Genomic DNA, 27856 nt, shown 5'->3' on the forward strand with positions numbered 1-27856 from the left:
TTCAGCTTTTCAAGGTAGATATGATGAATCATTTCCCTAGGTTGTCATTGAACTTATATTTGTGACCATTGTGGGAATTTCTCCAGTGTACAATAGATTTCCCCATCTGTATTTTTCTGCTATTTTATTAGCATCCTGATAGCAGGAACAAGTTTTTTCCCCCGTCTCTCTAATGTCTAATTTGTGATATACAGTAGGTCTCCCAGCACACATTAGTTCTATATATGAGGATACTGCAAAAAGTTCATGGAAAATGAAAGTAAAAGGTAGGTTCATTTCAGTGCAAAATTTTTGAAATCTGTGAAGTTTTTGTTTGTTTTACAGCAGGAGAAGTATTTTTGACTTTTATTAACAGCTGCTTGCAGTTTGCTGACATTTTTGAAAAAATCAAGTTGTAAATTTTTATTATACATTAAAAATGAGGAGCTTAAAAAACCTTAACTTGCCTATATATGAGACAATTTAAAAAACCTTAAAGGTGCATTGAGAAAAAAGTTTTTTTTTTTTTTTAAAGATGGAGGGATGTATGGTTATCTTAGGACTGTACCTATCAAGTATATGAAATCTGTTCTCTTTACGTTAATAAAAATTTTTAAGAAGTTTGTCATTACCAAAAAGAGACTTCTGTAGGTAAAAAGCATAAAAATGCCCTGCTACACAGCGAATGCAGATGGTTCTGATAATCTGGTCAATTTACAAAACGTAAGCACCCAAGGTCTTCAGCTCCAATCTTCTGTTCATTTCTTATTGCCAGTATTTCCTATTCATTTCTCCTTAGTGATGACTAAACTGGATAACGCTGGAGATGTTAAGCTGGCATTTCTCGTCCTGCCCTGCCCTGCCCTGCCCTGCCCAATCTGGGGAGTGGACTAGTTCTCAGCCACCGGATCCGCTGCTCTTGTCTGCCTGGCATCTTGCAGTTTTTCTGGGTCATTGATGTTGTGGCGGTACCTGCGTTGAGGCGGCTGCTGACTGGGGTCTCGTCTCCTTGATGTTGCTTACCCTCTTCATAGCCGTCCTCTCTAGGCTGTCTTCCCGAGGGGGGACCTCTGAGGACCTCTGGTCTACAATACCATCACATACCCTGTCTCACTGGTCTAGCTTGTTCTCCTGCACCTGGTTGTTATCCCTCCCCATCACTTCTCCCTGCACAGGAGGGTTGGAATACTGTGGTTGATGCCTGTAGGGTCTCCACACATTGTAAGGTGGGGACCTTGCCCTGCAGTAGGGCTGGCGTTGAGCCTGGATTTCGGGAGCAGTCTCGAATTCCCTCATTGTTTTCCCTACTCTCACTATTCTGGTAACTCTGCAGGTCTGAACGTGGAGGACCCCTACCTATGATGTGCAGAGAGCCTACATTGGTTCTAGTGTGCTGTATGGGTACTGCCTTGCACGAGGCTCCACCAAGGCCTGAAACATTTGTTGTCTCTGCAACCTTTTCTCCTTCAACATCGACAGACTCCACAGCCCCTAACTCTCCTATACAGTGAAGGGAATTCCTGGGGTAATTCTTCTTTTTGCTACTCTGATATACAAATACATCTTCCTTAGTATTGTTCCTGTTCATGAAACCATAACTATTTCTTACATTGAATCATTTTATGGTTCCCAAAACCTAAGTTCTTTTTTTTTCATGATACACATTTTCTGTGTACTTTCTGGAGACCCTTCAAATGAATGATTTCATAAAATGTTTGTATAACAATATAAATATGTCTTAATTCCATTTTCCCTGAAGGTTTTTTTTTATATCCTTCATAATTTTGGACTGGCTAGATACCCTTTCCTCATGAAAGTGAATAAAATGTACACCTGGGAGTTGATCATGACATTGTTCCAAGAACCTTCAAGTCTTCAGATTGCTCTGTGTCAGAAATCACCATGCTTTGATAAGCGAGCTTCCTCTGTGAGAAGTACCTTAATACTTTGCACACCTTGTCTCATATCTTCATTGCCTTGAAAAGCCAGTGTGGGACAATGGAAGGAGAATGAGCTTGGACTTCAGCTCTGCCTTTGAGTTTAACCTCTGTTCTTCCCTCGCTCTAAAAACCTGGTAATGTCTCTCCCTATTTTATAGTTAAATATAATTTCCAAGGTTTCCATACAAGCTTTCTGTGCTTGTTCTTGGATTTCTGTTATTGACCTCTCCCCTTCTTCAACTTTTTGATAGTGATTAAGATGAGAAGGATGGGAGCCAGCATCATGGCATAGCAGGTAGCCTCAGCTGCACCCCTTCCAATCCAGCTCCCTGCTAATGGACTGGGAAAAGCAGCAGTAGATGGACAAAGTGTTTGGGCATTTGGTGTTCACATGGGGGCTCTGGTTGAGGCTCTTGGTTCCTGGCTTTGGTTTGGCTCAGCCTTGGCCATTGTAGCCATCTGGGGAGTGAATCAGTAGATGAAAGATTTCTCTGTCTCCCCCTGTCTCTCTGTAACTCTGCCTTTCAAATAAGTAAACAAATCTTCAAAATGAAGTACAGGTATTACCTTACAATATGAAAACCTAGTGGCGTACCACAGTTATTTGCAGTTAGATAAGTTATTTTCAGACCAAGGCAGTGTCTTCTTCCTCTTTGACTTCCCTAAGCACCTACCTAAATAGTTTACATAAAAATTAGTGATGATTAGAGTGAAAAAATGACATAATCATTATTGCTAGGATAGCTCTGACTACAATCCACAGTCCCCTGAACTCCTTCAAAGAGTAGAAAATAAGAAATACACTCCTTTGTTTTTATAACCTTCACAAGTTTAAGTATCATAATTTCTTGCTATTTGGGGGAAGAATTAAAAAGTAATGGGAGGGGCCGGTGCTGTGACTCAGTGGGTTACGCCTCCACTTCCAGGGCAGACATCTCATATGGGCGCCGATTCAAGACTTGGCTGCTCCACTTCCTATCCAGCTCTCTGCTATGGCCTGGGAAAGCAGTAGAAGATGGCCCAAGTGCTTGGGCCTCTGCACCCACATAGGAAACCCGAAAGAAGCTCCTGGCTCCTGGCTTCGGATCAGCTCAGCACTGGCCATTGCAGCCACTTGGGGAGTGAACCAGCGGATGGAAGACCTCTCTCTCTATGCCTCTGCTTCTCTGTAACTCTGCCTTTCAAATAAATAAATATTTTTTTAAAAAAAGTAATGGGACAACTATATATATAAAAATAAATATACAAAAATATATACAAAAATAACAGAATTGTGTATATGTATGTATAAGTTCCTGAAAATTCTGGAACTGGAGAGAATTTCTGTTGAGTTATATAAAAACAGGGGCTGGGTGTGGGCATTGTGGCACAATAGGTTAAGTTCCTGCTTGGGGTGCCTGCATCACGTATCAGAATGCCTAGTTTGGCTATTCTACTTCTTCTTCTTCTTTTTTTTTTTTTTTTTTTTTTTTGATAGAGTGGACAGTGAGAGAGAGAGACAGAGAGAAAGGTCTTCCTTTGCCATTGATTCACCCTCCAATGGCCGCCACGGCCAGGCTAATGCCCTGATCCAAAGCCAGGAGCCAGGTGCCTCTGGTCTCCCATGGGGTGCAGGGCCCAAGCACTTGGGCCATCCTCCACTGCCTTCCCAGGCCGCAGCAGAGAGCTGGACTGGAAGAGGGGCAACCGGGACAGAACCAGTGCCCTGACTGGGAATAGAACCCCGTGTGCCAGCGCTGCAAGTGGAGGATTAGCCTATTGAGCTGCGGCGCCGGCCCTGGCTATTCCACTTCTAATCCAGCTTCCTGCTAATATGTGTTTTGAGAGGCAGCAGGTGATGTACTTGGGTCAATGCCACAAACCCTGGATGGAGTGTCTGGTTCCTGGGTTCAGCCTGGCCCAGCCCTGGCTTTTATGGGCACTGGGTAGTGGACCAGCAGATGGAAATCTCTCTCTCTCTCTCTCTCTCTCTCTCTCTCTCTCTCTGCCTTTCAAAAAAATAAACAATGGAAAAACAGGGATTGTTTCTCTCAGTGGTCACGTTTTGACTACCATCCTCTGGATGTTGTCCTGCAGGTTAGTAGATCCTGATTTCTCTCTTACTTGCTACGTCATTCCCAGAATTTGCCTCTGAAGAGTCTTCTGAGTCAAACAAGAGCATGCACATCTCAGACAACTGGATAAACACTCTTGCTTTCCTTAGACCTTCATGAGGTCTTACTAAGACTTCAATTTACCTCTGTCATGAACACCCCTACAGACATGTAATATAGTCACAGGAATATAATTGTGAAATATGCTAATTACGTGGTACAATTAAAATATGAATGAGTTCTGATTTTATGAACATAACAGGACAATATGCAAATGCCCAGAATTTTTGAATTATTTTTTTGAGATTCACAGAATGACCAAGTTGGCAGGCTAAGTGAGCGTTGTTGACATTGTGACTGCCACATGGCAGTGCCACTTTCAGTGGTAAACAGAGATATCTGCCATCATTGGACAAGATTAGTTTCACAAATGAATATTTCAAATTCAATGCGGCCTTCAGGATTCCATCCCTTAAATAGAATGCAACCATTTGCATGCAAATGAAAAAAACTACTATGCAGAAGTTCTGCATAATTAATAATCTGGAATAAATAAGAAATTTATGTGGATGGATAAGAATAGTTAGGAATAGTCAGATTCCAGAAATGGGTGGTCATGGGAAGAGGGATGAAAGAAGCCAGGATGAAGACCTTCAGGACAGGAAGAACAGAGGAGAGATAACAGCTGCAGGGAGGGGAGACGGGAGATCTGTAGGGCTCTTGGTAGCCCAAGAGGGTCTACAACTCCAGACAATTCTATTCTACCATCAATTCTATTCTACAATCGTTGCTTATTTGAACCATTTGCTTCCCAAAAAGAGTCAAAAAAGACTAGGAAGGGCAAGAACAGGTGCTCTGCTCAGAGCACCAGCTCAGCAGTGGCCCCACAGTGAGTATCACCAAAGCTGGGGACCAGGATATGCAGCTGCTTCCTGTTCATTAAATCTCCTTCCTCTGTAAATGGAGGCTCTTCCGTTCTTCTGTTCCTTGCGTTGAGTGCCAAATCTCCTTTCTTCTCTCTTGGATAGACCTGGGTTTATTCATTCTGTGGACATAATGATGTCGACTGCCCGTTAGTGAGAGCGTTGCATCAGGCTTTGCCTCAAGAGCTTTGTCCAATGATAGAAGTTGTTTATCACCTGCCTTAAAGGAGTACCATCCTTATTGTCTTCAATTCGTATACAGCAGGAAACATGCACCCTTAGAGTTACTATGTGAACATAGTAACATAATTTAAAACATAAGTTTTAAATTTACAAAACCAAAATTATAGGCTGTAACACAAAGAGTTCCCATATACCTCTTACTCCATTCATCACATCCCTCCTGGCCTCTAGTAATCAGGATTATGTGAGTGGATTATCCTATTAATTGTGGCTACTATCAGGCACTTCAAGACTTCTACCATGCTTTTATTCTAAACGTCAGTTTGATACATAGCTCTCTAATTGTTGTGTTATTATAACCCAAGGTCTCGCATGGAAATTTAGTGTTTAATCTAAAAATACACTGTGATTTTATGCAAAAACAGCTTCCTGGCACTTTGCATAACTCTTTTTACACAGCCTGTGAATTTGCACAGCCTGTGAACAACTGTGAAATGGCAAGGACTGATGCTGCAGCTGCCCTAAGTTCCTGGCTGGTTAAGTAGTTTCATACATTTTATTAGTATAATAATAGATTTTATAGTTAACTGAAATATGTAATTACAAATGCATATTATTGATATTACTAGCTTGATACTTGGGCTTAGGTTTGCATTGATTGAAACACTGCAGTTTTAAAATTAATTAGGAAGTCACTAGAGTTTCCCCACATGAGAGAAAGTATTGGAATAAAATATGCTTGGGTAGTGAGTGATGTTATATATTATAAGTGCTTTAACAGAGGTGTGATGGGTACAGGATTTATTAACATTAGAGTGATCCTTTGAAGATTTCCATCTTCGGTACAAAAATATAAAAAATCCCACAAAATCTATAATCTAAAACGTGGTGGAAATGTACTGGAAAATAGGAGACAGCAAGCCTAGTTATTGGGATTTTTTTATTTTTTATTTTGATTGGGGAATTGAACAACTAGTCCTGCTACAGCTCTGGGGTCTTAGAGACTGGGTGTTTAGGATGGAAACTTTGGAGAATTGCATATTATTAATTGGATCTGCTTCTCTTTCCACACAAGTTGCAAATAAAAAAAAATAGAGTTTATTTTTAATTACTTTTGGGTTCTGGGCTGTGTTTGTGTTTTTTTTTGTTTGTTTTTTTTTGTTTTTTTTTTTTTTTTTGAGAGGCAGAGTGGACAGTAGTGAGAGAGAGAGAGAGACAGAGAGAAGGGTCTTCCTTTACCGTTGGTTCACCCTCCAATGGCCGCTGCAGCGGGCACACCGCGCGGATCCAAAGCCAGGAGCCAGGTGCTTTTCCTGGTCTCCCATACGGGTGCAGGGCCCAAGCACTTGGGCCATCCTCCACTGCACTTCCGGGCCACAGCAGAGAGCTGGCCTGGAAGAGGAGCAACTGGGACAGAATCCGGCGCCCCGACCGGGACTAGAACCTGGTGTGCCGGCGCCACAAGGCGGAGGATTAGCCTAGTGAGCCACAGCGATGGCCTGGGCTATGCTTTCTTAAAAAAAAAAAAAAAAAAGGAATACTCCTTACAGAGAATGAGTCATGGAGCTGGGAAGTCTTAAGATTCCACAGACATGCGGTGTGGTGGGAGAACGCTAAGTTCTGAATGTATGCCCTGAGATTTTTATGATGCAGATCTAATCTCAATGCCAAAGTGCTGGGGGTGGGGTCTTTCGGGAGCTGGTTAGGTCAAGAGTCCTGACCTTCAGAAGCAGACTGACGCATTGTGAGAGGAGGAGCTGGTGAAGCATGGCCCTCTCTTCACTCTCCCATCTTTTCACCAGGAGAGGACGCAGTGTTCCTTCCCGCCAGAGGGCAGCGTCAAGGCACCATCTTGGACGCAAAGGGCAGAACCTGGTGCTGCCTTGATCTTGAATTTTCCAGCCTCCAGAACTGTGGCAAAAAGATTTAGGTTCTTCAAAAATTACCCCTTCTCAGCTATTTTATTAAAGCTGTGCAAAATGGACTACGACAGGGAACATATATTAGAGCTACCCAAATCACTCTGAAAGTGGAAGGAGGGGAGACAGGAAATACAGAGAACATTTTTTTTTAAAGGAAATGGGATCAGCATATGAAAGAGTAATCTGTAACCCCAGTTTCATTGCAGCTCAATTCACAAGGTCTAAGAAATGGAATCAGCTCAGATGTCCATCAGCTGGTGACTGGATAAAGAAATTGTGGCATGAATACACCATAGAATACTACTCAGCCATAGCAAAGAATGAAATCTGTCTTCACAACAGCATACATGCAACTGGAGACCATTGTGCTTAGTGAAATAAGGCAGTCCCCAAATGACAAATATCATATGTTTTCCATGATCTGTGATAATTCATATATAGAGTGTAAGAAAAAAGGTTAAACCTGATTAGTAAATTGAATCCTGAAGAAGAAAGAATTTTCTTTGGATAACCTCTCCCTCCACCTCTTCCTTAGTTTTAAGGGCAAAACCGCTGAATCCAGGCTCTCTAGGTACTAATCCTGCCTCTAGTATGTACTACCTATGTGATAATGGCTAAATTTTTCCAGGTTTAATGACCTCCATTGCAAAATAGCAGTGAACAAAATGTATTAACATATGCCTGGCACATAGTAGTATAATATAAATGTCAATTATTATCATTACAGCATGTGATAAAGCAAGAGAAGATGTAATGGGTATAGTAGGTATAGAATACATAGTATAGAATATACAGTAGGTATAGTAGATGTAATGGATATAGTAGGTATAGGATATGTAGTATAGAATATACAGAAGGTATAGAAGATGTAACAGGTATAGTAGGTATAGAATACATAGTATAGAGTATATAGTACGTATAGAAGATGTATTAGGTATAGTAGTCCTTCCTGTGCCTGTGATTTCAATTACCTTGGGTTGTTAAGTATGAAGTATGTAAGTATGAAGTATGTAAGTATTAAGTATGAAAATATTAAATGGAAAATGTCAGAAATAAACAATTGATAAGTTTTAATGTGTACATTGTTGTGAGTAGCTTGATGAGATCCTGCACTAAATTATGCTGTTCTCCATCCCACCTGGGAGAGGAATCATTTCTCTGTCCAGTATAGCCATGCATTTGTGCACTGTGTATCTGTCCAATGGTTAATCACTGAATACTGACTTGATTATCAGATTGACAGATATGCTATTGTAGGCTTCTGTTCACTTAGCCCTTATTTTATTTAATAATTGCCCCAAAGTCTAAGAGCAGTGATGCTGGCAATTTGGATGTGCCAAAGAGTATCTGTAAAGTGGTTCCTTTAAGTGGGAAGGTAAATGTTCTTGACTTACTAAGAAAAGCATATGATGATTTTGTAAGATATTTTGAGAGAGATGGAATTACATTCAAATAAATTTAATTACAGCATGTTATAATCATTCTATTTTAGTAGTAATTACTTTTTTACTTTTCTAATTTATAAACTTTATCATAGGTATATAGGTGTAGGAAAAAATACCTAGTTTATATAGGCTTTGGTGCTAGCCGTGGTTTCAAGCACCTACTGAAGTCCTTGGAACACACCCCATTCAGTGGGGGGTGATAATATATGAGGAGACAGTAGGTAATTTTGTATAACAGGAATTTGTGGATAGAACATAAAAGAGGACCCACAACAAAGTGTCATATATTTAGGCTAAGCCTGGGGAAAGATACCATTCCACCAAAAATTTTATTGAAGCACTCATCTCCAGAAACAGAAAACACGACCTTATTTGGATATAAGTAATTTGTTATGATGAGGTAGTCCTGGAACAAGGAAGGCTCCGACTCCTGCATGAATAGGGTCCTCATTAGAAGATGGCCAGGTAGAGACACGGAAGCTTGAGGAGAATCCTAAGTAAAACTGAAGGCAGATGGGAGTGAGGTATCTACAAGCCAAGGAGCACCAGGGATTTTCAGCAGTCAGTGAAACTGGGAGACCCATGGAGCAGGCTTCCCCTCAAAGCCCTCAGACTGAACCAATCTCACTGACATCTTGCTTCCAGATTTCCAGTTTCCAAAACTGTGAGAAAATAGATTTCTGTGGTCAAGTGTGGTACTACATGCTATACCACGTGTGGCACTTTGTTGTGGCAGTTCCAGTGAGCTAACAGGGTGCTGGGCAGTGGGAACCTGGCTTTTGCTTTAACTTTTTAAATACATAATTGTGATTTTCACAAAAGAAATTGAGTAGTGGGGAACAGGACTGAAAATAGGGAGAGCAGTCAGGAGCAACCTGAAGCCTCAGCTGTAGTCGTGGCTTGCTCTGAGGGGTTCCTGTGTCCCAGCTGGCTTTTCTCAATGTGTCGGCTCTAACTCTCTAAGGCACAGCCTTTTCTGGTTCCCATAGGTACTGCTGTCATCTCCAGTAACAAAATGCAGCGGGGCTTTACTCTCTGGAGCCTAGCACTTACTCTGTATAGGAAATCTGTAACTCCCTTGAACCTCAGGTTTAGGAGGACATTTAAAAAGAAACAGACTCCTTTATTTTAGGAGCTGTTATACCTAGGGAAACAAATGACTCCATCTAGCTTATAGAAATGACTAAGACAAATGAACAAAATTAAGGTAGAAGAAACAATTATTTCTCTGCAGGTATATTTTCTTTTTCTTAAGATTTATTTATTTGAAAGGTACAGTTACAGAGAGGAGCAAGGGAGGGAGGGAGAGAGAGAGAGAGGGAGGGAGGGAGGGAGGGAGGGAGGGAGGGAGGGAGGGAGAGAGAGAGAGAGATGCTCCATCTTCTGGTTCACTCTCCAAATGGTCACAATGGCTGCAGTTGAGCCAATAGGATGCTAGGAGCCAGGAGCTTCTTCTGGGTCTCCTATATGGGTACCGAGGCCCAAGCACTTGAGCCATCTCCCATTGTTTTTCCAGGCTCATTAACAGGGAGCTAGATTGGAAGTGGAACATCCAGGACTTGAACCAGTGCCCATATGGGATGCAGGTTCTGCAGGTGGTGGCTCTACCTGCTATGCCACACCACCAACCCCTATATTTTTGTTATATTGTAGAGAGCAACACTAGAGTCTAGCTTTATTTTAATGAAGTTTTTTCTTCATGCTTGATATCTATACTATACAGGTAGGTAATCAGGTGAAATCTTCCTGGGCAAATGTGCATAAGAATTCACTTACTCTTTACTTCTACAGCAGGTGGCAGTACTAAGCAAGATAAGATGTGGAGAGACTGATCCTATCAGGGAATCAGTCTCTATCATCACGAAACTCAAGGTATGAACAGTGTTATCTAGTGTGCAGGAAGAACAGGCAGTTAGCGTTTGGACTGGTGTAGATTGGTACTAAGTGCTTAGTTGCCTTTTTTGGGGGGATGTATAGTGATTTGATTCTCTAGTAAGAGAGTGGATAAAACTGTGCCCAAAACTATGAATTATTTCAAAAATTATTCAAACTATGCAACAATGGATTCCCTTGTGAAGTTAATGGTATTGGGATGTTGCTGTGGTTTTTCTCATAAATTTCACTGAGCTGCACAATATTAATTTTCAAAGATAGCATAAATAGACAGAATTTCCTAAAAATTAATTGCTATGGAGAATACCTGTGAGTATCTCCCAAGACACAAATATTCTAGTGAATATAGCTTGAGATATATGGTATTAAATCATAAATCATATTCTTAGGAGCTAATTCCAGATCATTCCTCTGCCTCCTGGAAAAATATATGAACTACGTTAAAATAAGAAAGATGTTCAATTTCCTAAATTGTCTTTAGAAGTGACAATTTCTTATAAAACATCTTTATAGCTTGGATTCTTTACTGACTGATGCAAAGGCAGTTGCTTCCCTAATCCATGTAATTACTAAAAACTAAATGCCCATCTGCATTAGGATATCTGAAGGTCACTGGGGTCTCGACTACTAAATATTTATTTTATGTATGTCATAGAGAATTATCTTTAGAAAGAAGGCTCTGGCAAAATGGAGCCAAGACTTGCAAAGAGCAGTCATGCATCAAAAAGATTGGGCTGATAAGAAATGTGTAGACCTTAGATGGCAGAGAAAGAATTCCAAGAAAAAGGATATGAAAATACAGAACATGGCGTAGTTTCCAGTACGGCACAAGTTCCAAAGCATGCTTGTAACATTTCCAGTGGAGTCATGCTAGGCAGTGGGTCTCTGTGGGCTGGTAAGGGGGCCTTCAAAATGCAAAAGTGACAGCAGAAAGGAACAAAGAATGGAGGTCCCTAAATAATTTTCTCTGTGAACCATCTTGCCTCAAGATCTATCAAGACTTCCTAAATCCTTGAAGACAACAATCATCTGAAACAATGTCATCAACAGCATTGACTCCCTGAAAATTCTCTAGACAACCTGAGGTACAGAAAATGTGGCTTGAACAGTATTTCTTTGAGCATTGTTTCTTTCCTGATGTCTGACCAAATTACAGCTTCATAGAATTTACACTCCTGATTGCATGAAGCTCAGGATTTAATATCGTTCGATACTAGGATGTTTGACAGGGCTTCTCTGTCATTCCCCTTCATGTTTCTCTTTGTATTTGCAGCTCCAACAGGTGCAGATTTGCCAAAACGAATGTTAATTGCCTATTTACTGTCTCCCGGCTTGTTCAATTTACTCACAGATCATTTCCTATTCAGAGCCCGGCAGCAGTTTGTCTCTCATTTACTCCTCTAATTGGTTCAGGTTCTAAAAAAAATAAATAAATAAACCACACACACACACACACACACACACACACACACACACACATTTCCAGCTTTCCAAAACTTCACCTTCATCCACAAAATCACCCACAACCCTCGGCTGAGCTAGCTCTGTTCAGAGGCAGACAACAAGAAGCCCAAGGAAGAAAAATACTCTTGGACTGCATCTCCTGTGGAGCCGATCATTAATAATTAAGGAAGCTTTATCTTTGCAAATACATCTTTCAATAAGCTTAATTCGACCTTCTCAATAGCTCTTCCATTCTAGGGTTTTCCCGAAGTTCATCTCTTCTACTTAACAGCCCAGGAGTATATTTTAGTTTCATCTCACTGCTTTCATCACCTCAAATCTTTTATTCCATTTGTTCTGATGGTTAAGTGAAGAAAAGTGGAAAGCAAATACTGTAGCTAATAATGAGAGATCTCACAAAAAGTCTTATCAGTGAGAGATGAGAGGTGAGAGAAAAAAGTGTCGGGGATTTAGTGTGTTTGGAGTATTTGTTGCCAGGTCACTAAATCAGTTAGCAGTTAATAATTGCCAGACTTAAGACTTGAATTTCCCTTCTCAGACCTAAAATTCTTTATATTAAACATTAATAATCAAGGACCAAGTAATACGTTAATATCCATTGTATTAGTTAACCAACCTGGAAAATTAAGGAAAGGTAGCATAGCTTTGGGAATTTCTGTTCTCAAACATTAGAGCTCTACAGGCAGAGTGATGCGTGCCTAGATTCTGGCATTATGTTGACTTTTTATGATGGGCTCAATCAATAGCCATTTCACACATGTAAACCTCATCAGGGACATCAGTAGGCTCAGACTAGACAGAGGCAGTTTCCATGGAATCTGGTCCGATTGGAGCTCTATACTTGAATTACCTTGACTCACATCAGGGAAAGCTACAGCTTAAATGATAAACACAAAGAGACTGCTTACCATTGTGCTGTCCAGTATGGTGGATATTAGCTACATGAGGCTATTCGAACTTAATTCTCAACTGATTTAACCTAAGGAAGATACAAATTTCAATTCCTGAATATTTAAACTTCTCAGTAGCTATATGTGGTCAGTGATGATTGTATTGGGCAGTGCAGGTGTAGACTAATTCCTTCATGACAAATTGGATTCTGTTGTTTTATGAAAAATCAGATCAGTTAACGTAGCTCTAATCTCAAAGAGAATATTCTGGTCTTTACTTCTAGAAATAGATGGAAACATCTCTTGCTACTTTCTAAAGAAGTACATGTCTTCTCATTGAATTAGGGTGTTTGGAAGGGAAGAGTGACTCCTATCATTTCCAGCAATGGAAAGAGCATGTCATAAAGCAATTCACAAGTGTATGGATGCACCCACCCTAGAAACCTAAAACAAGTAAGTATTGATGATCTATTATTTGTTTATAAAGAGTAATCTTGTTCTGAGATTTAGTGAGACACATCACTGCTCTAATAGTGCATTTTGTAACAGTTTCTTTAGGAGGTAGTTGACATAAAAAAAAGGAAAATATTTATTGAGTTTGGACATATTCATATACCCGGGAAACCACCACTTCCAAAAGTTCCCTTGTATGTTATAGTTTTTATTTTCTTTTTCTTTTTTCCCCAAAGAAATATTTTATTTAAGGAATACAAACTTCATGCATTTCATTAGTACAACTTTAGGAATAAAATGATTCTTCCCACCATACCTGCCATCCCACCCACACTCCCACCCCTCCAACTCCTCCCTTTCCCATCCCCAATTCCATTCTCCGCTATGATCCGTTTTCAATTAACTTTATACACAGAAGACCAACTCTATACTAAATAAAGTGTTCAACAATTTGCACACACACACACAAAAATGCTCCTCAACAATCGAGACAAGGGCTGTTCAAAGTCATTGTATCTTGAAGTTAATTTCCTTTTTTAAAGAAACTTAATTAACTTTAAAGAAGCACCCAAGAATGATACATCTTTTGTGAACACTTAGCCATAATTACAACACAACTCTTTGGGGACAGAGGTCCTGCATGGGAAGTTAGCATACAGTGACTCCCATTGTTAACTTAACAATTAACACTCTTATGTATGACGTCAGTGATTACCCAAGGCTCTTGACATGAGCTGCCTAGGCTGTGGAAGATGCTAAAATCCACAAATCCTATGAAACTTAATCTCTGAACAAAATTTTAGTGTTCTGTATTATATTATGGATGGTAGGCACTAAAATATACAGCAGATCTCTGGACCTGATTAATCTTGCATAAATAAAATTTTATAGAAAAATAATTGTCTAGTCGGCGCCGCGGTTCAATAGGCTAATCCTCCGCCTTGTGGTGCTGGCACACCGGGTTCTAGTCCTGGTTGCCCCTTTTCCAGTCCAGCTCTCTGCTGTGGCCCAGGAGTGCAGTGGAGGATGGCCCAAATGCTTGGGCCCTGCACTCGCATGGGAGACCAGGAGAAGCACCTGGCTCCTGCCATCGGATCAGCGCGGGGCACCGGCCGCGGCGGCCATTGGAGGGTGAACCAACGGCAAAGGAAGACCTTTCTCTCTGTCTCTTTCTCTCTCACTGTCCACTCTGCCTGTCAAAAAAAAAAATAATAATTGTCCATAGCACCTCCCCTTGCCCTGGTAACCATCCAGGTCTTGGGACCTCCACTGAACATATCTATGTAATTTTACATCATTATATTTGCATTCTGCATACAAATTTTTGTCTATTTTACTTGACGAAATGTATGGATGCATTTTAAGTGAGAAAGCATGAACTGCTTGCTGAAATAGAGAAGACATAAATCGTGAAGTCGAGTGAGAAAAGAGATATATAAAAAAGTAAACATGATTCATCTTGATAAATCTTAGCCTAGAGAGACGAAGTTTTGTCAGAACAAAGAGGGAAACAAAGCTGGGCAAGACAGGAAAGTCCCCATAAAAATGAGTTCAGATTGATTCAGGATTCTAGATCATTATACTGATTAAATTTTAACAGCATCATTATATTCCTATCAATTGATATGTCAGGTTTTCCTTAACCTAATTGCCTATTTTAAGTATAATAATGTCTGTCTCTTGATTACTTTCATGATTTCAATAACTCAGTTCTTCTATGATCAACTTTAATTAAAAAATCTTATTCATAGGAATTTAGCTACAATAAATTATTTAAATGGAGAAAAATGCAATATGTGCAATGGTTATAAACATTTAAATAACTGAAGATATACCTTACCAAATTTTATTTTCATTAATACCTTTATTATGTTTATATAAATTTTAATGTGTATATTTTATCTTTGTTTTATCCTTTAATGATTTTGTCTTTTAGATGCTTTGACCTTTGTCTTTTCTTATTCTCCCCTTTTATGAACGATTGTGTGTCAGAGACCATTCCTTAATTATATTTGGCTCAAAGCTAGATATTTAGACATTTGGAGCAGTGATACCCACAGTGTTGGCTTCTGGTGACTGTACTCACAAATTCAGTTTCTTGCTAATGCATGCTCTGGCAGTGGTGGATGATGGCTCAAGTACTTGATTGTGTCCTGGACATCTACATGGGAGAGCTAGGTTAGCCCCTGGATCCTGGCTCTGGCCTGGCCCAGCCTGGGCTATTATGGGCATTTAGAGAGTGATCTAGTGGATGAGAAATCTCTGTCTGTTTATTCCTTCCTTCCTCCCTCCCTCCCCCCTCCCTCCCTTCCTCCCTCCCTTCCTTCCTTCCTTTCTCTCTATCTCTCTCTCTGCCTTCCAAAATAAATAAAAACAAATAAATTAGAAATTTTTAAAATACCACATATTTGATCAGCAAATCTCATCTAGGCTAAGTGAGCCATTCTTAGTAGCCTGTGATCTCTGTAGTGATTAAAGTTTTCCTTGAATTACATCTCACATTAAAGAATATTGTTCTGTGTGGTGAAAGCCATCACAAAGAATCAAATGAGTCATTAAGATATAGACAGGATATAAAATAGTGACTTAATATATAAGGACTCTGAAAAATTTAAATGAAGATGCTGGATAACTTTAGATAAAAATGGACAATAGTCATGCACACATTTCATGGAAGAACAAATACAATAGGGTAATAAGCAAACTGAAAGGACTTTTTATGAAATCAGAAAAATGAGGAATAAAACAGTGAGACAAAATTGGCAATGATTGCTATGTAATGGTGGCAAGAGTGTGGAGCAAAGGCACTCCACCATCAGTGGCCATGTGTAGCTTCCTAGAAGGCAATTTGGTAGTAGTTATGACATTTTAAATATTCATAACACTATACTAGAAAGCTTACAGTAATCTATGCTATTGCATATTGGATCTCTGAAACCCAAGTCATCTACAACCATAAAGGCTTATTTTTTTGTTTTGCTACATTACGTATTAATTATGGCTCTGCTGACATCCAGGTGGAATATGCAGCCTCCGTAAAGGACTCGTTCAGGCATAAAGCACCACTCACGGGGACTGTAACCCTTCTGCTGGCGTCTTATTGGTCAGAGCAAGTCGTGACGAGGCCTGTGGGACAGGGAAGCATCGTCTCCACCGAGAGACACTGAGGATGGAGACTGAAGGCTCTGGAGAACCGCGCACTTGCCAACTGCACCTTCACCTTTTCACAGGCTGCTCCTCTCTGAAGTCTTTTCCACAAAACCATACGTGCAATACGTGCGCACCTGTCAGAGGTTGCACACTGGAATCCTATGTACAGCATCACACAAGGGAAACAAACTGGTATTACTGGCAACATCTATAAAGGGTAGAATAGTACAACATGTGTTTACAAGGAGGGATTCAAATGGAAGTCTGTTAAGAGAAAGGTAAGAGGCCGGCGCTATAGCGTAGCAGGTAAAGCTGCCGCTTGTGGTGCCAGTTCGAGGCCCGGCTGCTCCACTTCCAATCCAGCTCTGTGCTAAGGCCTGGGAAAGCAGTGGAAGATGGCCGAAGTCCTTGGGCTGCTGCACCCGCTTTGCCGCACCCACATGGGAGACCCAGGAGAAGCTCCTGGCTCCTGGCTTCAGATTGGCTCAGCTCTGGCTGTTGCAGCCATTTGAGGAGTGAACAGCAAATGGAAGACCTCTCTTTCTCTCTGCCTCTCTTCTCTCTCTGTGTAACTCTGACTTTCAGATAAAAAAAAATTTTTTTTAAATAAAAGAAAGTTACAGAATACTATACCATTCTGTACTAGTTCCCTATTGCTGCCATAACAAATTACCACAAACATTGTGTCCAAAAACAACAATCGTTTATCTTTTTAATGCAAGATTTATTTAAATTCTGTGAACTAAAAGTCATTTGGATCAACTTATCAGTGTTTATGTGATCATACACTTTTTTCCTCAGAAGCCTTTTATTTAAGAAATACAAATTTCATGCATTTCATAATTACAACTTTAGGAATACAGTAATTCTTCCCACTATACCCGCCCTCTCACCCACACTCCCATCCCTCTTCCTCCTCCCACTCTTATTTCCATTCTTTTTTTTTTTTTTTTTGCTGAGATCTATTTTCATTTAGCTTTGTACCAATTCGATTTATTCTCCTACATAAATTACATATTCTGGAGGTCAAGGGGCTGTATTCCTTCCAAGGACTTCAGGGGAAGAGTCAGCACCCTTTCCTGTTTCAATTACTGCTGCTGGCTCCATGCCTTGGTGTGTGATCCTTTCCTTGACTCACTCCAACCTCTTGCTTCCATCCCCACGCTGTCCACTCACTCTGAACCTCTTGTCTCCCTCCTCTAAGGATAACCATGGATAATCTTCCCATTTTCAAATCCTTAATGAAATCAGCCTGCAAAGCCCTTTGTGTTGTGTACAGTAATATAAGCACAAGAAGCAAGATAAGGATGTGGCCAAATTTGGAAACCATTATTCAACCTACTACTAATAGAATAGAAGTTCACTTTTGTAAGTACATGTAGATATACAGCCATGTGTGCATGCAAACACAAAACATTTGGAGTCATGAAAAAAGGTCTGTAGAAATTTGTAGCAACTTATCACCATGGTTACCCTAGAGAACAGGAGCAGATAAAGGAGAACAGGTGGGAGGCAATTGCATGTTTTAGTTTGTATATATCTGTACTACTCTCTGTGATTTTTAACATTTTAAAGTTAATTAATGAAATTAAACATGCAATTAGCATGTAATTCAATATTTTAAAACTTGTTTACAAGCTTTATTATAATTAAAGTAATTGAAAATATCCATGAATTTCATATTTACATATTTTTACTTAATGTCTTGCTTATATTTATGTTAATAATAATGATTAATAGTAGTTTCATGAGCAAATACAAAAACTTAGCCACCCCTTTTTCTGAACAATAAACAATTAAACACAGAGCAAGTGTAAGAAACAGGTCTATTTCCGTTATTTATTTCTGTATTTTTATTTTGTGAGACAGTGTCATTTTTCAGAGTCCAATGCTCAGGATGGTTGTTCTCCAGGATAAATACACTTCAAATTTAACATGGTTGTCATATAATTTTAAGTATTCATGGAGTCTATTAATTCTGGTTTTGGAACCCACTGCCCAAAGGGATTTTCACTTATCAGTGAAAAAATACTTACTTATGTAGAGGTTAACCAGTTGGGTCTGATTTCTTTTTTAGAGCTGTGTGGTGACATACAGTAACCACTAACTAAATGTATCTACTTAAATTTAAATTAACAAACATTAAGTATATTTAACTTATTAAAACACTTAAGGATGAATTTGACCAAGGAAGTGAGAGATTTGTACACTGAAAACTATAAAACATTGAAGAGGACATAAAGAAGTGGAAAGACATCACATGAATTGATCACTGCAATCCAATCAATATTCCAAGGATATTTTCTTCATAGAAGTAGGAAAACATCCAAAAAACCAATGGAATCATAAGATCTTGAATAGCCAAAGTGATCTGAAGGAAGAACATAGCCGGAGGCATCACACTTCCTGATTTCAAATTACAATATAAAGCTGTATTAAGCAAAGTGGTATTTCACTGGCATAAAACACACAGACCAATGGAGATGAATAGAGAACTCAGAATAAAACACCATATATGTGGCCAACTAATGTTCAACAAGGTGCCAAGAATAAACAATGTGGAAAAGTTGAAACATCTCTTCAATGAATGGTATTGAGAAAACTGAATATCAATGTGCAAAAATATGACGTTGGGGCTTTTCTCTTACACCACACCCAAAAATCAAATCAAACTGAATTAAAGACATATATGTATCTAATACTGTAAAACTTGTAGAAGACAATAGGAAAAGCTCCTTTTCACTGGTATTTGCAATGATTATTTCTGCACAAGCAGAAAAAAAGCAGAAATAAGTAAAGCTACATTAAATTCAAAAGGTCCCATACTGCAAAGAAAACAATCAACAGAAATAAACAGACAGCCTATGGAATGGGGAAGACGATGTGACAAACACATATCTGATAAGGGATCACCAGTAAAAATATTCTAGGAACATCTACAAAAACAACTACAAAAAACAACTCAATTTTTTAAAATGACCAAAGCACATGAATAGACATTTCTCAATGGAAATCATACAAATAGCCAATAGTATATGACAACATATTCAAAATCATCAGGGAAATTGTAGTCAAAATCGCAATGATGTATCATCTCATATCTGATAGAATAGTAATTTTTTAAAAAGATAAGTGCTTTTAGGGTATGGCAAAATTGTCTCCCTTCTACACTGTCTGTGGCAACATATATTAGTATAATAATTATGGGAGGCAGTATGGAAGTTCTTCAAAAAATTAAAAATAGATAGCCATGTGCTTCAGCAACTCAACTTCTGGGTTAATACTCAAAAGAATTGAATTAGCATCTTAAAGAGATATTTGCCCTCCTATAATTGAAGCAAATTTCCAATAGCCAAATAGAAAAGCAACCTACATGCCTATCATATATGAATGGATAAAGAAAATGTGACATATTCATACAATGGAATATTATTCAGCCTTATTAAAGGAGGAAATCTTGTCAGTTGTGACAATTTTGGTGGGCCTGGAAGAATTTATGCTAAGTAACTAAATCCAGACACAGAAGGACAATTACTGCATGACCTCACTTACATGTGGAAAATAAAATCATCAGACTCATTGTAGCAAAGAGTAGAGAGGTAGTCGCCAGGACTGAAGACAAGGGGAGATATGGGTTATTGAGTATAAAGTTGCAGTTATGCAAAATAAATAATTTCGGATGATCTATTATACTGCATAGTAACTATAACTATAATACGGTGATATACACTTAAAATTACTAATAGGTTACATCTCGGATCCTTATGAAAGTATAATAAAGGGGGTGGGAGGAAATGTTGGAAGGTGATGTGTTTATGGCCTTGACAGTAGTGATGGTTTTTCACAAATTGTAATAATCCCCCAGTTCCTTGCCATGTGTAGATTAGACATGTGTTGCTTTTTTATGTCAGTTATACATCAGCAAAGTGATTTTTATCATGAAAATTAAATGAACAAAAGTTCAGTTCCTTAGTTGCACTGACCACATTCTGTGTGCTCCATATTCACATGGAGCCACAGTTTGCCCCATTGGACAGCAAATGTATAAGACTGCTTCAAAAACTCTGTGGAGGGGCTGGTTCTGTGGCATAGATGGTAAAACTGCCACTCGCAGCACCGGTATCCCATATGGGCGCTGGTTCCAGTCCTGCTGCTCCACTTCTGATCCAGCTCTTTACTGATGCACCTGGGAAAACAGTGGAAGATGGCCCAAGTCCTTGTGTCCCTGCACCCACAGAAGAGTGAACACTAGTTCATTCTCATACTCTCTCTCTCTCTCTGCCTCTTCTTCTATGTAACTGACTTTCAAATAAATGAATAAATTTTGTAAAAAAAAAAGTCTGTGGAAATATGAATTAAAAGATAAGTTTATTTCCATGTAAAATATTTGAAATCTGTGCAAAGTAGAAGCTTTCAAAAAGTTTATAAAAATGTATATTATGAAAAGCTGCCCATGGATTTTAACTTTTTGAACAATTTAAACATACCTTTTCATTCCATTTTCCATGAATTTTTGAAATCTCATATAGAATATTTCCCTGATCACATACAGTTGTATTGGAGAACTTTTATATATCACCTACTCCAGGATTCAGGGTAAATGAAGATGGACTTATTCTGAATAATATATTATTTAGAAAGAAATAATGCACCTTCTGCTGTAGGCACTGTTTTACAGGTTATCTTGTTTATTCCCTTTAACAATTGTGGGAGGTAGTTATTGTCTTTGGCATGTAAACAAAGATACAGAGGTACAGCAGTTCGAATCCAGACTGCTCACTTTGGCAAGACCTGAGTTCCAAATGTGCACCCTGACCCATGCTTAGTGAGCACTTGCAATGACTCTAGGCAGCCTTTCCTATTCTACTGCTTCAGGCTTACATTCCTCTTGAGAGGACTCTTTTAAAGCTTTCTACTATCAAAGGTCTTACATTCATTGGCTATGCACAGAGTAACTTCTCTCTGACTGGCTTGGTTGTGTGTTTATACGTACAGTAATGGAACATCTTGCCTAAAGGCTTGCCTAAAGATAGCTGACATTCTGCAGCTTGAAAGCTTTTTCCTATAAGCAGAGTTAGCTTGGGAAAATGCGTTATCTCTTACTCATTCTGCCAGTGTACCTCTTTGTTTCAGCCTCTTGACCATCCATTGTTAGGAATCCGAAATGACTACACACAAAAAAATCCCCATTATAATCATCAAATGACATAAAAATAGCTTTGAATTATAACCTTTGCTGGGAATTCTTTTAAAAGGATAAACTTCAACTCATTTCTGCCTCAAATTTCTGCTGATGAATGAGTTGGAGCTCAAAGCAATAATATATAAATAGAACTTCTACACAAAGCCATGCATGGTGTACAGTTAAGCAAGGCTGTAGCCTGGGGTCCCTGTGAGGACTGAAACTTAGCCATTGCTCAGCCCACATGGAGTTCTGTTCAGGATTTGCTCAAAAAAATGACTTTTTTTTTTCCTAAACTGTGGGAAGATGCAATTGGCTTACCAAGCCATATTGTCGTGGGAACTTTCCCATCCAGGAGCCCAAAAGGAAGAGAAGGCTTTTCTGATTTCCTTTTATGTACCATGCATATAAATGCACATAAAATTTTTGGAATGATACTTTATTACAATTACTAATGTAAGGAACATGAAGTAGAAGAGATTAAAACTCATCATAGAATGTAATTGGCTCACTGTGCAGTATTAAAGAAAGAAGAATGTAAATGCTAATGCCCAACAGAACTGATAAAAAGTGAAATACATTCTAGAGAATGGAACTATGGATAAAAATCAATTCATGCATTTATTCCATAATTCCTTTTGAAGAAAGGCAACTGCATTTTTCATGCTGTGATCTGCAGAGCCCTTTAGGGGTCGCCTGAAAGGAAGTACGATTGTGCATTCTTTGGATGCCCCAATTACTCATCAAATAGAGCAGTTCCGAGTTAATTCATTTAATGTAAGGGACTTATAATATTTTCAGAGAGCTTCATAACTAAAGCTATACTTGAAAGCAACTACCTTAGAAACTTGATTATACCTATACTTATTGGGTCTACATACCGCATAACATAAATTCCCAGGTTCTATCAATTTAATCTTTATAGCAGCTTTATTATCTTCTCTCTATACATGAAGCAGGCTTTTTAAAGGTTAAGTAACTTGATAAATATCACTCAGCTAGTAAATAGCAACATTGAAATTTCAATGAGATCTGACTTCCTTCAAAAGTGTTATTGTCAAGTAATTCTACATGCCATCTTTAGCTTGAGTCTAATAAAAAAGTAAAATAAACAAAATATACATTTTTGGAAAAATATAGCTCATTAAAAACCACAATAATGAAAACTCACCTTGAGATCAACAAATCTCAATTAATTCAACTATTGGAGTTTTATTTATAGCATCGTGTGTGATTATTGATCCAATTTTTTCCCAGTTATACCTTCCAACTTATCACCCACAAGCCTGACCCTCAGATTGTGTAAAACTTTGATAGTCTTCAAACAATAATTTCCTTTCACAGATGTACATTCTCGCAGTGTTCTTTACCATAATTTCTCTATTCCTTCTCATCTGGAGAATTTATATTCATCTTCGAAAACCTAAGTTTCTTACCTTCCCTGAAACCCCTATCCAATAGATTCAGTTTTCTCCTGTTTCTGTAGCACTTTGAATAAAAAATTCATCATATTGACACATATTCTTGTTCCCGATGTAGGAATGAACTTGATTCTTGTTACCATTGTAGGAATGAACTTGAGGACAGGATACAGCCAGCAGGAAGAAAGGATTTATTGGTGAAGCAAAGGTACAGACTAGAAAAGTGAGTGCAGGCATGCTGGAAATTGTGTTGTGCCCCATAAAGTTTAGAGTCATCCCTTTGTGTGATCTGGAGTCATTGGGGGTGGTGCATTGGGCAGAGCTTTCCAAGAAAGGGAGATTTCAAGGAATTTGGTGACTACCATTTTCTGGCCCTTTTAGGAAGTGACAGAAATCAGGTGCATCATGGGAGTAGGAGTGTCAGCCAGAGTAGCTTTTTTGTAATGACAGTATAATAGGTTATATGTCAACATAAGGATGCAGTGAGCAGCCAGGTTGAATATTTTCAACCCATGCTATTTCTGGGTTGGTGCCTTTGCTACCATATTAAGTTTAGTTTGCCATACATGGGAGGAGTTGCAGAGGTAAACCTGCAGTGACTTACTTCCTACAACTCTTTGGTCACTGACTATCTCCTTAATACAATTAATGCTGCTATCTATAAATAGAATAAAATATGGTGCAAGCATATCTCTATGTGCCTTGTAGGGCAAAAAACATATATGATGCATGTTTATATACTCCAACATATAACCTATCTGTAAAATAAAGTGGTTGGATGAATGAATAAATAAATGAATGACAATCATAAAAATGAACATATCTTGAAAATGCGAATGGTTTAATGTGACTTAAAAACAGTATCTCCACCAGGTTCCTTCTGTTCTCAGACCCTAGAGGACACTTAGCCAACAAGAAAAGTTCCAGGAGAAGTCTGAAGACCAATTCAATTCTATCCATACCATTCTGCTGCAAGTTCATCTCTGTTCTTTTTATCATTCAACTTACTATTTTATCTATTATCTTTAAGATTATATTTTTAATTTGCTTTATGGTCAAAGGCTTAATGCTCCACTAAATAAACAGTTCAACAAATTAAAAGTAAAAAGACCATCGTTCAAGGAGAATATAGGCAAGGGCTATATTCAAATGAATATATGAAAATATGTTCACCATTACTCATAAACAATAAATTTTCATATAATCAGAGGTTATCAAAACTATAGTAGTATATCATCCTTAACAATTTATTTGACAAAGATTTAAGACAAATTTGACAAAACATTATGCAGAAAAATTGATACACACTGGCAATTATTTCTTTTCTTCTCTCCTTTTTTATTTTCCTTAAATTTTAGCTCCCACTTACAAGGGAGAACATGCAGTATTTGTCTTTCTGTGTCAGGGTTATTTTGCTCAATATGATGTCCTTCAGTTGCATGTATTTTAATGCAAGTGATAGAATTTCATTCTTCTTATGACTGAAGAGTATTCCCCTCTGTGTGTGTGATGCATTTGTGTATGTGTGACATTTTCTTTATCCATTCCTCTAAGGATGGACACTTTTGTTGATTCTGTATTTTGCCTATTGTAAACAGTGCTGCGATAAATATGGTAACGCAGGTATCTTTGATACATCCCTCCATCGTTAATGCTCTGGCACTGGAACTGTTCTTCCCATTGAAGCTTGGAATGACTTTCAAGTAGAACAGCATTTACCTCTCCACATCTCCAACTAGAGTAACGGCACAATGGAGTTTGGGAAGCTGCCAGAGAGTCTGTACTTCTCTCCTTTCCCATTAGTGCTCACTCTCTTACATTATTTATATTTCCATGATTTTCTGTCTATAGTACTACATAATGTACTTTTCTAGGGATAAGGGCGAAAAATAAGACTTTCTCCTTATATTCTTTTTTTTATTTTTTTATTTATTGACAGGCAGAGTGGACAGTGAGAGAGAGAGAGAGAGAGAGAAAGGTCTTCCTTTGTTGTTGGTTCACCCTCCAATGGCCGCCATGGCTGGCGTGCTGCAGCCGGCACACTGCGCTGATCCGAAGGCAGGAGCCAGGTGCTTCTCCTGGTCTCCCATGGGGTGCAGAGCCCAAGCACGCGGGCCATCCTCCACTGCACTCCCTGGCCACAGCAGAGAGCTGGCCTGGAAGAGGGGCAATCGGGACAGAATCCGGCGCCCCGACCGGGACTAGAACCCGGTGTGCTGGTGCCGCAGGGTGGAGGATTAGCCTAGTGAGCCGCGGCGCTGGCCTCCTTATATTCTTAAATCATCATTCTTCACCACTGCCTTCATGCAGAACTCAGAATAGTGTTCTGGTCATAGGTTTCCTTGAGGATACTACATAAAATGCTTATCTTTGGTAAATCATTGGTAACATGCAATGTAGCATGCCCAAGCACTGCCTTCCATGTGGTACTTCACAAAGGACACTTTAAGAAATAATTTTTAATCACTGTTCTTAGAAAGATTTTTTTTCCTCAAGTCAGTAAGGAGATGTTTTCTGGACACTTGATCATGCTTCTTATCACACATGCAAACCCACTTGATAAAGATGGTTATGGTCAGACCACATGCTTGGTTATATGAACCTGCTACTCTACAGTTTTTTGGATGAAGGGTCTAGAACAAATTAAAAGGTTGGATTTGTTACCCGCGAGATGATGTGGGCTGAGAATTTTGACCAGCAATAGTCCTCCTTACTGGATGATGACTATTTAATTCACCAAAGCTTTGTATCTCATGTACTATATAATAAACTTTCTAAGAATTTTGAATAAAAATGGCAGAGACAGAAAGTAGAAAGTGTCGAAAGCACTCTCCATAACATTGGAGGAATGGAGAAGAAATTAGTATAAAGAAAGAAACACAGATAAGAATCCTATCAAAAGTAAAGAGAATAAAATATGACATTTAAAAAGACAAGAGGCACAAGTAGAGCTACAAGCTTTGGTCATTAAAGCTCCTGTCACACTCCAGAGAGTAATAACCTATACTACATTTCACCATGAGATTTGACTAGGTGATCACACTTCGCTCTGTTTTTCTCCTACTTCTATAGTTCACTTATTTTTTTCACATGTAGTTGCCCAAATGTCTCAGACTCTTCCATGTTTCTTTGTGAATGTCAATGAACTTTTGGTTAAAGAAAAAAGGTAAAGGTTAATAACCTCTGGGTTAATCAGACACTTACCTTCTAGTTAAGGAGTTTGCATAGGGACTGCTTTTTAATTTAAGCAGTCAATATGTTTGGTTAGTGTTTATGAATTTATACCAAAAACACTGAAGGTATGAGCAGATGCCCTCATTTCTGTATCTTCTCTTGCCATATCCTTTTTATTGCCATTTGCCTTAAACACAGATAATATAAGTTGTACTTAAGGATCAAAAAATACCCAAAGGTATTGAAGTCAATTATAATATTAATTGTAAAAAATGGCTAAAGGAGTTAGGAAAGTTTAACATTCAGCCTCAAAGAAATAATTTTATTATGTGGCTTCAGTACAGTAAAGAAAATAGTATTTTTAGGAGCATGTGCCGTGGCTCACTTGGCTAATCCTCCTCCTGCAGCACCAGCATCCCATATGGGTGCCGGGTTCTAGTCCCGGCTGCTCCTCTTCCAGTCCAGCTCTCTGCTGTGGCCTGGGAGGGCAGTGGAGGATGGCTCAAGTGCTTGGGCCACTGTACTCGCATGGGAGACCAGGAAGAAGCACCTGGCTCCTGGCTTCAGATCGGCGTAGCCACGGCCAAAGTGGCCATTTTGGGGTGAACCAATAGAAGGAAGACCTTTCTCTCTGTCTCTCTCTCAATGTCTAACTCTGCCTGTCAAATAAAAAAAAGGAAAATAGTATTTTTATACTACAAAAATTTAGATAAATTCCTAGATACATGGTGTATACAGCAAAACTCAATGACAAAATTGTGATCAAGGACACAAACACTCAATTTAAGGTGTTATGGAACTTCTATGCTTTGTGACTTTTTAAATGGGAATTAAAATCATATGTCTCTGGGGCCGGTGCTGTGGCGCAGCAGGTTAAAGCCCCGGCCTGAAGTGCTGGCATCCCATATGGGCTCTGGTTCTAGTTCTGGCTGCTCCTCTTCTGATCCAGCTCTCTGCTATAACCTGGAAAGCAGTAGAAGATGGCCCAAGTCCTTGGGCCCCTGTACCCATGTGGGAAACCCGGAAGAAGCTCCTGACTCCTGGATTTGGATCAGTGCAGCTCGGGCTGTTGTGGCCATCTAGGGAGCGAACCAACGGATAGAAGACCTCTTTGTCTGTACCTCTCCTGTAACTCTGTCTTTCAAATAAATAAAATAAATATTTAAAAAATCATATGTGTCTGATGATTTGAGTATGTAGTATTTTAAGGTAGTGTTCTAGATAAAATTACTATTTGGAGATCTTATTCAACAGTGTGATTCTATGGCCATTTATATATTGTCTATAGCAGATTATAAAATGTGGATTAATGCAGCCTGGAAAATGAAAAAAGGTTTAGAATTGCTGCATTGATGACTATTTGGATGTGTGTTCTAATAGCTTTGAATCATGTAATCAGATTTTGGAATACAAAATATATGATATATTTAATAATATGTAATCATTATTATTGTATATAATTAATTATTGCACATAATTATTGTATATAATTAATAATAATATATAATAAATAATATATAATTAATAATAATTTATTATTTATTGTTATTGTATATAAATATACAATATGTTTAATAATAATATCTTTGTAGATGTGAGTAAGGAAGTCCTGTGTCATGGTGAGTAATGATGATCATAATACATTGCTAATGTCAGAATTGTGCCATTGCACGCAGTTGTCTACTGCTTTTCTGCATCTGCAGCTAGTGCCAATAACCTGAAACAAGAAGGAAAACAACCGTCA

At 38.8% G+C, this 27856-nt stretch overlaps 1 long non-coding RNA gene across 2 annotated transcripts in view; it reads left to right on the forward strand.

Moving 5' to 3' along the window:
• Positions 1-18156, forward strand: part of LOC127487678 (uncharacterized) — a 67235-nt gene extending 49079 nt beyond the window's left edge. For both annotated transcript variants that reach the window (XR_011386360.1, XR_007914730.2), the window contains 4 exons: positions 10277-10357; positions 11368-11463; positions 13078-13185; positions 16203-18156. This is a non-coding gene — a long non-coding RNA (uncharacterized lncRNA). The remainder of the gene's footprint in view (positions 1-10276; positions 10358-11367; positions 11464-13077; positions 13186-16202) is intronic.
• The last annotated feature ends 9700 nt before the right edge of the window (positions 18157-27856 follow it).

This window comes from Oryctolagus cuniculus, chromosome 2 (genome assembly GCF_964237555.1).
Source record: "Oryctolagus cuniculus chromosome 2, mOryCun1.1, whole genome shotgun sequence".
NCBI lineage: Eukaryota > Metazoa > Chordata > Mammalia > Lagomorpha > Leporidae > Oryctolagus > Oryctolagus cuniculus.